We start from the raw sequence: 16,219 nt of genomic DNA, 5'->3' as shown, positions 1-16,219 counted from the left end.
TGCCTCTTTGAGCTAAATGCTAACATCAGCATGCTAACATGTTAACAAAAGTAATGCTAATATGCTGATGTTATCAGGTATAATGTTTTCTGTGTTCACCATCTTAGTTTAGCATGTTAGCATGCTAACAGTACAGCTGAGGCTGAGAATGAGAATGTCATTAGTTTTGCAGGTATTTTGTCACTTGAAATTTTGACCTGACGATGGCGCTAGATGAAAAGTGACATAAGTCATCAAAATTCATCCTCTGGGAAACATGAATGTAAAACTTCATGCCGGTCCATCCAATAGCTATTGAGATATTTCAGTCTGAACTGAGTGGTAGACTGACCCACAACGCCATCCCAAGAGCCACGCCAGCAGCATGGCTAAGAATAGTTCCTTGCTCCCTGAACAAGTGACAACACATCATCTGAGATCAAACCAAAGTAAAGCTATCAAGAAAAAGCTTAACAAAAGGTTAAAGTTCATCAGAGTTACGCTACAGATGTCAGCAGTTGCCTTCTTGAGACCACTTCTATCCAGAGAACTACTGTGTTTAATCAAACCAAATATCCTCAGGCATATTAGAAAACAAGAGCATAGACTCAAAGAACTTCAAACACAGCCTAGAAAAACACTTTAAAGGAGAAGAGATTACTTTAGGGCCTGGGGCATTTTCGCATAAACCTGTTGAGGACTAAATTTGACAGATTTTTCTGTGACCACTTAGGGTTTTTCATCCGGTTTGAAGCCCCAGTGACCTGGTAGTCATAGAATTTTATCAACATGATAGTCGAAGCTTTCTCAAGTTCAAACAACATTTCCTCCACAAGCTATTGTGTCCAAACATGCACTATACATTTCTGGCTTTGCCACAGTGTGCCATGGTCTTCTCCAGACAAATCCAGATAGTATGACCTGACACCCAAATGATTAGGAAGATTAAGCTTCAGCTGTGTTAATAAGCTTTATTTCTGCAGGTTGCATTAAGTATGATTTCAAAGTCGCTTTATTGGCAACACGCTGATAAATACATTCGAAACAGAGAGAACACAGTTGTCACATTCCAGTCATATTTGACAGAAACACAGAGAGGGTCAGAGAGAATAGGAAGGAGACCACACTGACAATGTGTGGAAGTGTGCATAACCTTAAACAACCCTTAAAGAGAACAGGGCCTACACTCTTATCAGTCGGGGTGCTGTTCTACTCCAGCTTAAGTGTGTGTATGAGTGTGTTTGTGTGTGGAAATGCCATTGCACAAGTGACACATTAACCAATGACTCTGTTAATGAAGGACATGCAATCACTGATTCTTGCCTTTTTGGCAGCACACACACACACACACACACACACACACACACACACACACACACACACACACACACACACACACACACACACACAGTATATGTAGATAGCCAGTTCAAAGTTTACAGATGGAGAAATCTCTTCTCTCCCCCAACAGAGTGTAAAAAGGTTGGAGTGAAGGCCGCACACAGCAATAAACCTATTTTAAAAGGTGGAGGAGAGTGTGATCCAAACACCAAGATGACTTTATTGCCAGCACACTGTATCTCACAAACACACACTCACACATCAAGTCAAGGCAAGTTTATTTCAATAGCCTAGTTTAACATACAATGTCTCAACAGCCTTCACAAGCTCACACCAGCAGTTCCCGACTCTAGGTAGCACTCATGAACAGAATATAAACATTTATATAACAGAATCCAACAATTGGACTCTAATGATGAAATCACCAAAAGATGCCCAGTGTGTCCAATAAAGACGTCCACACACACACTAATGCCACAAAAGCACAAAGTCATGCACTGAACAGGAGATAGCCATCAGCTCAGGGGTAATAGACGTGGGGGAACTGGCCCTGCAGGTCTGATATGAATCCATACACAACTGTAAGAAGCCGTACACAAACAGCTTTGCAACGGTCACTGAGACCGATGGGAGGATGTTAGAGTCTGAAGAGGAGTCTGCCGTGTCTGTGTGTGCTGTCTTGTTGCCAACCAAACAGAGAGTAACGCACACATAGTTTAGTCAAACTCAACACACACGCTCCCGTATAGTACGTATATCTGAACCTACATTCGGAGGTTGTATCAGCTGATATCAGTGAACTGCTGATGCATAATCTTGCTGCGCACCTTGGCCTTTGGCGCACCAAAGAAGACACTGCAGATCAGTAAATTAGTCATTTTATTTTATCTTATTTTATTGGCAGCATATGTATGTAAATGTAACTTTTCTCTTTTTTATTATTTATGTTCCTATTGATATTATATTTCACAATAATTACATTTTTAATGATGTTTACTGTTAAAAAAAATAAGGCTTATTGTTCAACAGACATATCCTCGTCATACAATGTTTTCAATAACACGTCTTTATGTAAGGAAAATAACAATTTTGGCCAATGTATTGTTATTTCATTATTATTCTTTGAAGGTTTCATATTGGTGTTATTGGCTCTAGCATACATGCATGCATGCGCAGCCACACACTCATAAGCACACAAACACACATTCACAGGCTATATTGTGTGCCTGTTTCCATTTGGTATCAGTGGCCTTTCAAACTGATAATTCTGTTTAAAAAGTGATTAAGATTGGGGTCATAGAAACTACTATGAAGCGAGCCGTTCACTTCAGTACACATGGTTGATGATGGTTAATACCTATGATCCGCAAGGAACTACATTTTTTAAAACATCTGAGATTTACTGTCAAACAGTATGTCATCAAAAGCAAAGGTCAGCATGGATGTCAGCAGAAACGCTGAATGCAAAGAGGTACGGTGCTGTGTTGTGTTGTATGTAAACTTCACTAACTGCTAATGCAAACATAAACATTAGAGAAATGTGTGTGTGTCTGGAGATGTGTGTCGGCCCTGCATGGCATGTGACACAGCTGACGGGCTTCAACTCAACTAAGTGCTTGTTTGTCAGGAAAATAATTCCAACAGGCAGCAGATTACACCTTCATCAGCAACACTTCAGACATCAGCATCTGTGCTAGTGAGTGTCTGTGTTTCTCTCTACCAGCTTTTTAATATCTCTGTTTACCTCTGTATCTGTTTATAAATGGAAAGTTACACAAGTACTAATATAGCCGTTAAAAACATTTTTGTTAGCTGAAACAAAAATCAAGACTAAAAGACTCCAACTGATACAAGATGAGATTTTCTTTTAATGCAAGAAAGTTCAAGATTTTTGTCCATCGCTTTATGTGGAGAAGATATTTCAAAAAAGATCAGACGCAGGCCTCAGAAATCTAATAACTAAATCTGAAATAAAATTAACAAGGATCTCTTTCATTTCCACAGAAAGAAAACTGAAACTGAACATTTGAATATGACATGAAAAATACCAAAAACAAAACTTGGACTTAGACTGAACATTCAAAATGAATTGAAAATAAAAAAAATATGGAAAAATAATTAAGAATCAATGCCCTGCTTTACTTTTTTTACTGAACTCAAACCACTACATAATATATTTTAAGCGTCAGTGTCAAACTAAAATAAATATTTCCTCAGTCAGAGCATAAGTACTTAAAACTGAAATATAAAGAAAATGATCTAAACTGGATCCTCAATCTCAGGTGACCCTCTCATCAAAGTCCCAACAGAGGGAACAAACACTGCAGGGTGTCACACACTTGCATTCATCTGAACACACACAACACACAGATCACAGTGCGTTTGTGTGTGAGACGGATGTAACCTGTCCAGTGTAAAGTGTAAAAATGCTGTTCTGCTTAAAAACTCCTGAGAGATTAAGACTTTTCATATCTGCCTCCGTTCTGCTGTAACGCTTCCTCCTTCACCTCACATCCTGTAACCACTGATAACCAATCCCAGTGTCCCACTTATGATTAACAAAAATGACTCAGCACAAAAAGAGAGCCTTTCTTCCCTGCTACCGTGCACGTACAAACACACACACACACACACACACACACACACACACACACACACACACACACACACACAGGATCTGACATTAAAGTCCTGCATTTTTTTTTCTTCCATCCTGATGAAAGAAGTTTCCCCTTTTGCCTAGAATTTGATCAGCTGACAATCCAGTCATGTGGCTTGTCACTATCCAATGGCAGAGCAGGAGCATTGTGTGTTTAGGTGCTACAATCAGAGCCAAGGTCAAGGAGACACGGAAGGAGAGAGAAAGAGGAAGAGAGACGTCTGAAGAAAAGATTTGAAGGAGCTAGAAAAACTTAAAAAACAGCATCGCCCTTATGACTTATAACCACAGTGAAGCCACTTATTATCTGGCCAGTGACCAATAACCACTATAACGTCAACATGGATGACTGTCCTCACACCCAGAATCTGTCATGTGATGGTGTGTAAGCAGCATGTGGATGAAATACCAGACCCTGCTGAATTATGAGCACAGGTGGATTTTATCTTACAACTAAGGTCTTGCTTTTGCAGTTTTGGTTTCATACTGTTCCATTATTATTATTATTATTACATGTAATGTGCCATCTTCAATGCATCTAGCAGTACATTCCAGACGGGCAGGTTGAAAGTAAAGCCACACTTCAGCCACAGTATGTAAATCACTTACTTGGAAATGAAAGAAAAAGTGACACAAAGCAATCGATGATTGTAATGGACATTTCAGGAGTGTCAACTTTTGAATGCGGAAAGTAATGTACATGCCACGGACACTTCTTTTGGGGGATTTTGGCCTCACTATACGAGTGCGACCACGGCCAGACAATCCGACAGTCATTGCTACTTCACACAGTTGTTGGCCTGGGGTGCAGAGGTGAGACCATGGCTCTAAAACTCTTTTTCTTTTTAAATTCTTCACATAACTACTTAAGTTGTTTATTACAGCCACTATAAACACTTGGATCTCTGGATGTGGTCAGATAACATTTTGTACAAACTAGTCCATGTGAAGCAAACCCCTGCCCTTTATCCACCTCCGTCACCAGCTAACCAGCTATGACTTGGTGCTGTTCAGTCTCATCCCCTGACTGATCCTGTCTCTGCTGTGTGCACCATCTCTGTATATTTATTATAACATGGCAGGATGATTACGCAGCATTCAATATGTGTAATTACAAGCATGTAAATAACACGAGTACATCAGAAAGCAGTGTCTCCTGATCGGAATTTCACTTCATTAATTGTGAAGACGTTTTATCTTCTAGCAATCTTAAACCTGCAATTTTCACCGTCCCTTGTGTCCTGGGAAGAGAAATTGTTCTCCATCACACGTGCACACACACACACAAAGAGAGAGAAAGTTATCAGAAAAATGAGAAGGTAAGTAAAACAGGCAGATCAGAGCTGAATGTAAAGCTGGTGGAATTCAGTGCCAGCCAACTCCAGCTAACGCCCCCTAAATACAGAAACTAAACTAAGAACCTAAACTCACAATAGCTAAAGCGCTAAACAGTGTCACGCACACCACACCGAAACACAGGTTTTATGATGAAAAAAAAAAAAACGCTTTGTAATCCACCTGTTCACCTGCTCTCACACTGAATGACGAGCTGAAACTACCTGTGAAACAAACAAAGAAGAGAAAGGGAAAGGGAGTGTGAGAACGTAGGAGAGAGGGGACAAGTGTGAATGATAGATGAGAGGATGAGAGAGAGAGAGAGAGGAGGGATGAGCCTGTGTGTCTGCACATGCAAGTGTCTGTGTCTGTGTGTGTGTGTGTGTGTGTGTGTGTGTGTGTGTGTGTGTGTGTGGCCTGAACATGCCTATTCTGTGCCATTTTGTGAATGGGTTCACAGAGTGAGTCTCGGCCCATGGAACATTCCATTCTGGCAGGATGGAAGGCAGAGTAGCTGTGTGTATGCATGCATGCAAGTGTGTGTGTGTGTGTGTGTGTGTGTGTGTGTGTGTGTGTGTGTGTTTTATGGTTGGGTCTTATCATGAGCTGCAGTGTAGTAGCGGTAGTTTCTGTCCCCCTCACCTACCGTACTCACTTCCACACACTCGCACACCTCAACACTATCCACATTTGATTGCCTTCCCTGCCAGAATCAAATCACCCATTGCACATACACACACACACACACACACACACACACACACACACACACACACACACACACACACACACACACACACACACACACACACACACACCTTGCCTCTTGGCCTGCGGTCCAGACAACTAGCCCATTGTGTGTAGCAACAGGTATGCAGAGAAGAGTCTGTTTGAGAACAGGGCAATTGGATGCTTGGTGTGCGTGTGCGTGTGCGTGTGCGTGTGCGTGTGCGTGTGCGTGCATGCGAGCTAAAGGTTAGGTTAAAAATGTTTAATTTAAAGTCTAATTAGGTCTAATTTAAAACAGCACTCACATACCTGTATGTTCATTAGAATAATTGCTAATCACTGTTATTGTTCCTCATGTCCATACTGTCTTCAAACACACTTCCCTAAAACGATTGTAATTTAATTTCTGTGCACAAATTGTAGACACTATAGGGAAGGGATCTCTTCACAATTCAACTGTTACAAACTACAAACTTAAGCTTTTAATGTAGATATGGGCATTGAAGACAAAGTTATCCTTTAATATGCCCATGTTCACACTCAATCTAACCCTAAAAAAAGAAAACCTCCATCCAGCTAAAGGAGTCAACAGGCAGAGGAAGAAACTAGCAGTGAAATGAAGCATAATAACAGCATTAGCGTATGAGCAGGTTGGAGAACAGAGTAGGGAGGGAGGAAGGAGGCGAGCAGGATAGGAGGAGAGGATGGAGGGTTCAGCAGTGTCACCGCATGGGGGGGAGGGTTGGAGGGGTTACGCGGAGGTGAAAGGTTGACCAGCAGAAGGCAGGGGAGTAAGGAGAAAAGGGGGGGAAGAGGAGGAGGAGGAGTGTTGATCCAGCCTTCACACTGTGTGGATGTCACCTGTTTACACACTCAACAGTGTGTGTCGGTCCTGCCACGTTCTCAGAAGAGAGACAGTTGCGCAATATCTCATCTCAAGGGCTCTCTCTATTAAAAAAGAAATAAAAAATCCATCAAGTCTGGTGGTATCAATCCTTGCAGATAGTTATGGTTTAATTTGTCCAGGTTCACTGTAACACTCGCTCTGGGCAATCCCTGTGAACGGTTTTCAGTGGACATACTTTCCACTGAGGAAATAGGCCCGATTTCCATCCCGAGTCCTGCATGTGATTAGGTTCAGTCAACAAAAGTACTTTGCATTAAGGTTAGGGAGAGATTGTGGTTTTAGTTAAATGTGTCACACGCACATCACTGCAGACTTTTTCAGTATTAAACAGAAATGTTTCCCTAATTAAGTGCTGTGAGTCCCTACACATAAGTTTACACATAATTGTTATATAAGATACTTTAATGAACAAGCTTATTATCTCTAAATTAGTAGCACATAAACATCATTTCTAGGTCACAGCGTTGCACCTGTCAGTCAAATAGTGTGTGACATTATTATAACCTCTTAGGGAGGAAGTCAGGGATGGTTGTAGGGCCAACAAACTTTAATATGAGTGTATGACTTCTATATTGGACACCCTTGTTCACAGCCTATTTCCTACCAGCAGTCAGTGTTGTATCGTTTTAGCCATGACCATGATGTTTTCCTAACCTTAACCAACCAGTTTCTGTTCGCAGCGCTAACCAAAACATCACAATCAATACTGCAGATCAGAAAAGTATAATCTGCATTATCATTTTTCATGGTTACAATGAGCACTGACAAACTATGTCGTCCTGCCCAACAACCTACCAATCATTTTTTACATCTAAGTGACAAAGGCCTCTAGTGGCCGCACAGGGAGGAGGTTGGCGCGGCTGAAATTATCAAATAAAATGTTGATTTAAACACAGGACGCTGCTGTTCATTGTCCTGTTTCAAGCCGTCAGCCAACGTTGGTTTCTTTTTAAGCGTGACCACGATCTTTCCATAATCTTAACGGTAGTTTTGTTATTGTAAACATGATGACAAAGGTGACCTTCATAAAGCAGTCGCGTTAACCCTAACCATGATCTTTCCCTAATCCTTGTTGGGAAAGTTGTTTTTCTGTCTAAACCTAACCAAACCTGAATCACAGTGATGTCACATCATAAAACAGATGTGACTTGGAGGAGTGAAAGGACAGGAACAAATAATAAACACCCCCACCCTGGACAGATTGCAACTAAATTTCTTTTCCTCTACGATGAATTGTTACATCAACCTTTCCTCGTACTGTTCACCTCCAGCCTTACTTTTTGTCATTTGAAATTCCTTGCCGTCCAAATTATCTACTGGTGTAAGTCGTTTTTTCATGTTTCCTCTGCATTTGTGCACAAACTGAACATGTTAATAATATTTTTTCCACTTCTCTGAATTGAAGAGCTACCCCCGTTTTTTACTAAACTACCTGTACAGTATGTACAACCCTCATTTTGACCTGTCTCAACTTCCCCTTGACTCGCTGCTGTTCAGTGTTTGGTCCGATCAGAGGGGAGCTGAAGAGGGAGGTCCAGGGGGGGAGGCGATAGAGAGGAAGAATGTGGCCATTGTGCTTTCCAGGTATGTGTGTGTGTGTGTGTGTGTGTGTGTGTGTGTGTGTGTGTTTGTGACAAACAGAAAGAGGGAGAGAGGAGAGAGAGGGTGATCAGATCTTGTTACAGGTGTTTCATAAACAACACAATAGTGCTAACAGGTTCTCTCTCTGCTGCATTAGTCGCTTTACACTGCAGCTTTAGGTTTCTGCTTCAGTGTTGGTGGATTAGGATTATGACTTTGTCACACACACTAGACTGAATCTATGCTTCCTCATCATGAGCATGAGATGGTCATGTGACAGTCATGTGACATATACTTTGTGTGTGTGTGTGCGTGCGTATAACTAATGCCGTTCAAGCTGTTTCTCTTCCTTTTGCCGTTTAACTTTTGTAAAATGAAAGAAACGAAAGAGAGTTTTTATTTTTACTTTCTGTTGCCCTGTGTTCCTCTAACGTTGTCTGTCTTCCTGAAACCAGAACTGGCACAAACATAATACTAAGGTCAAGGTAGAAAAAAAAAACCTTTCGATATACAATCTTGCTTTGGATGTCTGTCTGTCCCTTTTTTTTGTAGTTGTGGAATGTGATACAGTGGTTTGAGAGATAAGTATCATTCTGAAAAATGGTTCACCTCCTGAACCTACTTGCACAATCAGTAATGAACCCACAGCCACTGTATGACAGACACACACACACAGAGAAAGACACACAGGTGCATTTGAATAATTATCACTGTCACATACTAACCATTTAACTGGAATCTATTTTTGGTTTTGGTGTTTTGCGTGAGGCAGTTTTAAAGAAGTGTCATCACTTCATCAGGTCTGACGGGCACCTCAACACACACACACCTTAAACTTGTGGGAGTATTTACAGTATTCACAAGGAAGCCGGTCGACTGTCAAGATGCATGACACACACACACGCACGCACACACACACGCACACGCACGCACACACTGTCCTCCACAGTAAGTTAGTAAGGGAAACTATAACTTTTATGTCACACAATAGCACCTGCACGCTATCATCATCCCGCTACATCCACTAAAATTAGCACCTGCAGGTTTTGATTAGTTTGTGTTTTTTTGAGGAAAATAATCCCTAGTGTTATCACGTACTATCACATAAGGTGTGAATTAGATATTAAACATCTTGTTGAAGGAGAAGGTTCATCATAATGTGATGCTTCTGTATTTTGTCGTTGACATTGACAGTCCACAAACTACAGTTGAAGAAGTTCGAGTCTTGTAAATGTAATTTTATAATCTGTAGATGAGAGATTCAGAGAGACAGCTATTCTTGGAAAAAGATCAGCTGGATGTGAACTTTTATACACAGACACACACAGACACACATACACACACACACTGGAACTGCACACAAATGGAGAATATATGAACAGGCACGTGCATTCACACATGTATATGCTCACACAACGAAATCTCGTTTGTATAACAACAGGACACCAAAGGCAAACTGGCACCCTGCTCAACCAGTTTCTGAAACACACACACACACACACACACACACACACACACACACACACACACACACACACACACACACACACACACACAGGCAACTAGACAAGACAGCAACTGATCACACACACACATCCCCACAAAAAATAAACATCGAGTCCCCATCGCACAACCTTGTAGTGAAGGTTACAGCAGTCAGCTGGGTCAGAGTGAACACTGGACCAGCTGAAGAAATGTCCTTCCAGATACCCACTGTGTGTGCATGTGTGTGTGTGTGTGTGTGCGTGTGTGCGTGTGTGTGTGTGTCCTCCAGATGAGAAAACACACCATGTCCCTCAACTAGCCTTGTAGCAGAACTGTTAAAACGTTAAGATTGAAATGAGAAACAGACAGAAAGGACAGAAAAAGAGACACATGACGAGTTCCCAGCCAACCTGTAGGATGATGGGACGTGTAGTCGCTGTAGGTTCTTCTGCCGCCGTTCAAAAGAAATGATCCAGCTTGTCACTTTCTCATCTTCCCTTCTTCTTCCTCTCCTCCTTAATGTCTGTCTGTCAGGTTCTCTCCGGCCTCTCCTTCGCTGTCAAGGCACCTCCTTTCTTCAATGACAGGTCCACCAAAGCACAATCAGTAGAGATCTCAGACACATCTAACAAACACAGTACACACACACACACACACACACACACACACACACACACACACACTTACACACACACACACACACACACACACACACACACACACGGAGATAGAGGACAAGTCAGAGTTTCTGTTCTCCTTTTGGTTTTTTTTTGGATTCTGACTCAGATCCTCTGTGTTTGTCCTCTCCTCTCCTCTCAGTCACGACAGCGCTTGTAGACGCAATAGCAGGAGACAAGAGCGAAGGTGGGTGGGGGGCACAAGGTCTTGGAGTGGAGGAGAGGGCAGAAGGTGGTGGAGTTGAAGGAAAGAGTAAGAGAGAGAGAGAGAGAGAGAGAGCAATGGTGGGTGGGTGAATGGGGGGGCAGTGGTAATTAGTGAGTCGGTACCTGACTCTCACTGACATAAGCCCCACATTCCTCAGAACCGAGAAGGTTGGGGGGGGGGGGGGGGGGGGGGGAGAGAGAAAAAAGTTCTGAAAACACAGACCAACACACTAATGATCCCCGGAAACACATCAGAGAAAAACCCGCTTCATCCAGAAAGAAACAAAAACCTGTCTTCCTTACAGCACACCATAGCTGACGAGTCATTCAAGTCAAGGTTGCATGATGGTAAGTGAAGGTGCTGCTGCTGCCGCTGCTGCTAGAGCTGCTTGAGCTGGAGCTTCGGCGTCCGTCACCTAAACTCTCCAAACACTTTATCTTGTGTTCAGGTATTTAGTCTTCTCTTCCGTCTCTTTTCATTTCAGAAAATCTCTCTCAATCTTTCTCTCCATCTGTTCGTCTCTCTCTCTCTCTGTCTCTCTTTCTCTTTCCCTCTTGAACTGTGTATGGTGTACACACTGCCTTCTCCTAAAACTCACCAAACCAGAATCTGACTGCCCAAACCCCCAACACACACCTCCCTCCCTCCCTCCCTCCTTCCCTCCCTCCCTCCTATCATTCCGGATGGGAAATGCTATCCTCCTGTGGCCCTGGCCAATCCGTGTGTGTGTGTGTGTGTGTGTGTAAAAAAAAAAAAACAGCCAGACCTGAATCATAGCAGCCAGGGCAGCATTCCTCTAAAGGAGTTTCCTGCACACCTAGTCCAAAACCTCGCACCACATGATCCCATCCACCACATGCTTATTACTGATGATCACACACAAACCAGCCTGCACTCATTCACAAACATATATACACCCTTGAGGTCATGATGACACGCTGTCTTCGTGTTATTATTACGTAGATACTGTGCGGCACTGATCCCTCTGTAATGACATCTCTCAGTAATAACATCTCGTTCACGTCCTCTCAGATTTCTTGTGTCTCACTGTCACAGGATGACACAGACATGACTGACTTCTGGAGGGGAAAGCTGAAACTTTAAATGTCTAATGTAAACAGTTTCTCCCTTTTGTTAAACAGGGCTCCTGCTGTAAACCTGAAGTGAAAGTAAAACAGTGAAGATAACCAAAACTATACCAGCTCAACTGGAGTTTCTTATTCTCCACCTTCATATTTCATTCCCACCCCACCCCACTCTTTATTCTCCTTCAGTTTTGGCAATATCATACTTGTTTGATCACGTAGAGAAGTTTCAACACTCCAGACCTCCAGCGTTCAACTCTCATTCAACGTGTGCGCGCGTGTGTGTGTGTGTGTTGTGTGTGTGTGTGTGTGTGTTTGCCTACCTGAATTCCTTGTAGAATTTGGCGTAGGCGGGGCTAAGGTACTTCCTTCTTCCTGATCTCAGGTGCGTGGTGAGTGCGACGTCTTAGTGACAACCAGTTGTCATGGAAACAATTAGAGAGAGAGAGAGGGAGAACTGAACAGTAACAACCGTGTTCAACCAACTGACAGACTGAGGACAGAAGAGAGAAGTGAGGAAGCTGGATTTCTGTTTAGAGTACCAACACACACACACACACACACACACGCACACACACGCACACACACACACACACATGCATACATTCAGATAAAGTCCCTGTACACATTGCACACACCCCCAGTAGGGAACTTGCCTGTGTGTGTGTGTGTGTGTGTGTGTGTGTGTGTGTGTGTGTGTGTGTGTGTGTGTGTGTATAGGAAACTGAGATTGAGTCAGACGTGCTCACACAGAGAAATAACGTTTCAACACAGCAGCTGAACTCTGGTAGGGAGGAGGCCCGGGCCGTTGGACGTGTTGCTCAATACATTTGACTTTAATGCTTACTTAACAGATCTCACAGGCCTTGAATGATGCGCACAAATACAGACACATATGTAATATTAAGTTAAGTCTCTATAACTGTACTACAACAAGCCGGCTGCAGAGTTCACAGATGACCTTTGGTATCACGTAAAAAGTTTATCTTTAATATCACAGGTGGGAAGTAGTTCATTGGTGTTAAGTCATCATTATCTGAGTAACAGTGTGCAGGCAGATACAGCTTACAGTATTTACATGTGTATGACAACAATATCCAGTGGTTTTAGCTAATTAACGATTTTACTCATTGTTACTGCTGTCAATTTTCCCAAATAAACCAGTTTTAGACTGACTGTGCAGAGTGTGTTTTTCCCCCACCATTTATAACTGTTGCTTTTCAATCATTTCTTGACAGTATGAAAATCCACGTGCAGAGACTTGCTTAAGTTAGGTAATCCATCAAAGTGCTCTTGAAAGCCGTCTGTATTAAATAACCAGTGACGGAATAATAACTTTGACATGAGATGAATGGAAGCATCTTAAAAACGATCGTTTGCATCGTTTGAAAAATAGTCACAAGAAGTCGATAATGTGCCAATATGGTCATTTCACATCTGGTGTTATGGTTGAATAAAAAAAGGTTAACAGTAATGTAAATTGTTTGTTGCCTATGTATTTAGTCTGTGATATTGCTTCTGTATAATATAGGAAAGTACAGTAACTATGTGAGTTCTTCAGCTTGTTTGAAATGAACCAGTGACAGGATTTTGTTTATTTTAGATTTCTATACCTTTCTTATTAGTGCTTTGATTTTGATACATAAAAGTTACCATCCAACTTTCTTGATACCAAAAATAGATCAAATTAAAGTCTTCATTAAAATCAAACTGATATTATAGTCAAATATGCAGCGTATTTCTTTCTTCATCATACCAGCTCCTGTTGAAACAACGTGCTGGGGTATGGGATAATGCAGGGAGGGATCCTTCACCAGTGGTGTATCAGTTATGGAGATAAGGGTGGTTTTATTTAAGGGGAAGGGCAGGGAGGATTGTTCAAAATTTTATGATGTCTTTATCGGCTGGTGTTTCTCTATACACCTCCGCACTGTTTAAGGTCACCAATAAAGATACAAAGCTCATCAGGAGGCAGAGGTTTTGAGATTTTAATATTGAGCTGAGAAAAACACTTTGGTCACTTTTAGGGCCTTTTTTTAAATGGTATAATTTATATAAAGTAATTTATATAAACTTAGCAGAAAATTTGTTTTACTTTCCATTAAGCTATATAATAATGAAGTAAGTGGAACTCCTGTGAGTAGTATCTGTAAACAACCCTGCGTTAATGGATAATTCTGGTTTATTATAAGACTTTAACTATTGTGAAATTACAGCCATTGTTTCTTTTGATTCATGATAACACCGTATTCATCAAAGTAACTGCTGAGATGTGGGAACATGGCACATCACTGTATCCTTGATCACTGTGGAAAACTCTGAGTGCACAACTATGGCAAGTACAGTAGGTCAGGAAGACTGTTAGCTTAGCTTAGCATAAACACTGGTAACAGAGGGAAACAGCTAGCAAGGCTCTGTCCAACATTAGAAAAACAACTAACAGCACCGGTAATTATACAAAATAATCATGTTATATCTCATTTGTTTAATCAATGAAGTGTAAGAGGTTGTTGTTGCCAGCTGTTTCCCCTTGCTTCCAGTCTTTATGCTACACGAAGATAACTGTCTCCTCAGCTGCTGGCTATAACTTCACATTTACTGCACACACACAGTTTTGCTATTAATCTTCTCATCTATCTCGGAGCAAAAGAGTGAATAAACATTTCCCCTAACATTAATCTGCTCCTTTAATAGTTATAGAACGGATATGTAAAACTACTTAAATAAGGTTTTACGCTGTAATAAACTGGAATGATCCATTAATGACAGCTAAATGAACTTTTAGTTTACACACACAGAGACTTGCAGACGTGCACATGCTGCCTTTTCACGGGGTGTAAACAAAAGCAAACTCTCCCCACAATAAGCAGCTCAGACCCTGCCCTGGTTGCTACACAATAGAAAGAGAGACCTGAGACACACAGAGCAGAGATTCCCAGGAAAACAGTCCAAACTGATACTCCGAACGCCTGACGACGACACAAAAAAGAGACAAGGCAGTGTTATCTATTCACTTGCAACAAGTGGGTCCAATCGAGCCGTCACACACACTGTAAGGAAAACTGAGACAGGAGGAAAACTGGCATCGTGTTACTATTGTATCTGGTGGTGAACTGGATTTTTGATGTCAAATTGTTTTGAAAAAAACGTAGTGTGTGTGTGTGTGTGTGTGTGTGTGTGTGTGTGTGTGTGTGTTTTTGTCATAGCCTACCTCTGGTGACAATTTTCCAACTAAACACCAGTTAACTGGGGACAGCTTGTCCAACTGAGGACAAAAGCCGTGTATCCAGTTTGGAAAAAGCAGATTTTTGGGTCAGTGGTTAAGGTTAGGGTTAGAATGAATGCCAGTCTCTGTGATGACCTTTGACAGTGTGTGTGTGTGTGTGTGTGTGTGTGTGTGTGTGTGCCAGTTTATAATCAATGTTTATGACCTTGCTGTGGATCTTGTTGTTTGAATGTGAATCTGTTGCGTGTCATCTACTATTCTATCTCTCCCTACTCTCTCTCTCTCTGATGTTTCTTGTTCTGACCTTGTACTTTACACAAAAGCAGCATTCTCCACTTTGCAACAAGCTAAAGTTAATGCTTATGTAGAAGGTAGAAGACTGTGCTGTGTGTGTGAGAGAGAGAGAGAGAGGAGAGAGAGAGAGAGAGAGAGAGAGAGAGAGAGAGAGAGAGAGAGAGATGTGGGTCTAATAGACTCTAATTGGGTCTTGATGAGTGAGCAAGATCACACTGGGATCAAGATATGTGGACACCCCTGTCCACATATCTTTGTCTAGACGTTGCTTAGGCATTTTTTATTATTATTGATTTTTTCTTTCATTTAGGTTTTTTGGTCTTTTAATTAACATTTTTTCTTGACATTACATTTTTATTGATTTTGAAGAAAGGGTTGATACATGGCATCTAGTAGTAAATGGTGTGTGTGTGTGTGTAAAAAAAAAACAGCCAGACCTGAATCATAGCAGCCAGGGCAGCATTCCTCTAAAGGAGTTTCCTGCACAGCTAGTCCAAACCCTCATGTAGGAAAGGAGGAATATCAAGAAGTTCAATGACTAATGATATAAGTTTTACGTACAAAAGTGAAAGACCAGGTCCACGATATAATAAAAACAAAACCTGTCACATCCACATAAAACTAAAAGCCACTTTTCACATGTCAATTTTTACCTTGAATCAATGGGACTCATGGGATGCTATCCCTACCACTACATTTACCCAATGTTTTAA

At 41.5% G+C, this 16,219-nt stretch overlaps 1 protein-coding gene across 8 annotated transcripts in view; it reads right to left on the bottom strand.

The window, feature by feature from the left end:
• The window catches only part of rbm47 (RNA binding motif protein 47), a 32,413-nt gene extending 19,951 nt beyond the window's left edge, over window positions 1-12,462 (bottom strand). For 6 of the 8 annotated variants that reach the window (XM_056371687.1, XM_056371693.1, XM_056371696.1 and 3 more), the window contains exons 1-2: window positions 11,204-11,500; window positions 10,427-10,591 (exon numbers count right to left, since the gene is read on the bottom strand). The gene's annotated coding sequence lies outside the window, so the exon portion shown is untranslated. Of the gene's footprint in view, window positions 1-10,426; window positions 10,592-11,203; window positions 11,501-12,309 lie in introns of those variants that run through there. The other 2 variants (XM_056371688.1, XM_056371689.1) reach the window with 2 other exon arrangements.
• Window positions 12,463-16,219: the final 3,757 nt, after the last annotated feature.

The sequence above is a fragment of the Seriola aureovittata genome, chromosome 3 (assembly GCF_021018895.1).
Source record: "Seriola aureovittata isolate HTS-2021-v1 ecotype China chromosome 3, ASM2101889v1, whole genome shotgun sequence".
In the NCBI taxonomy this organism is placed as follows: Eukaryota; Metazoa; Chordata; class Actinopteri; order Carangiformes; family Carangidae; genus Seriola; species Seriola aureovittata.
Note: the sequence above shows the minus strand (reverse complement) of the source record. Positions and strands in the feature narration are given on the sequence as shown.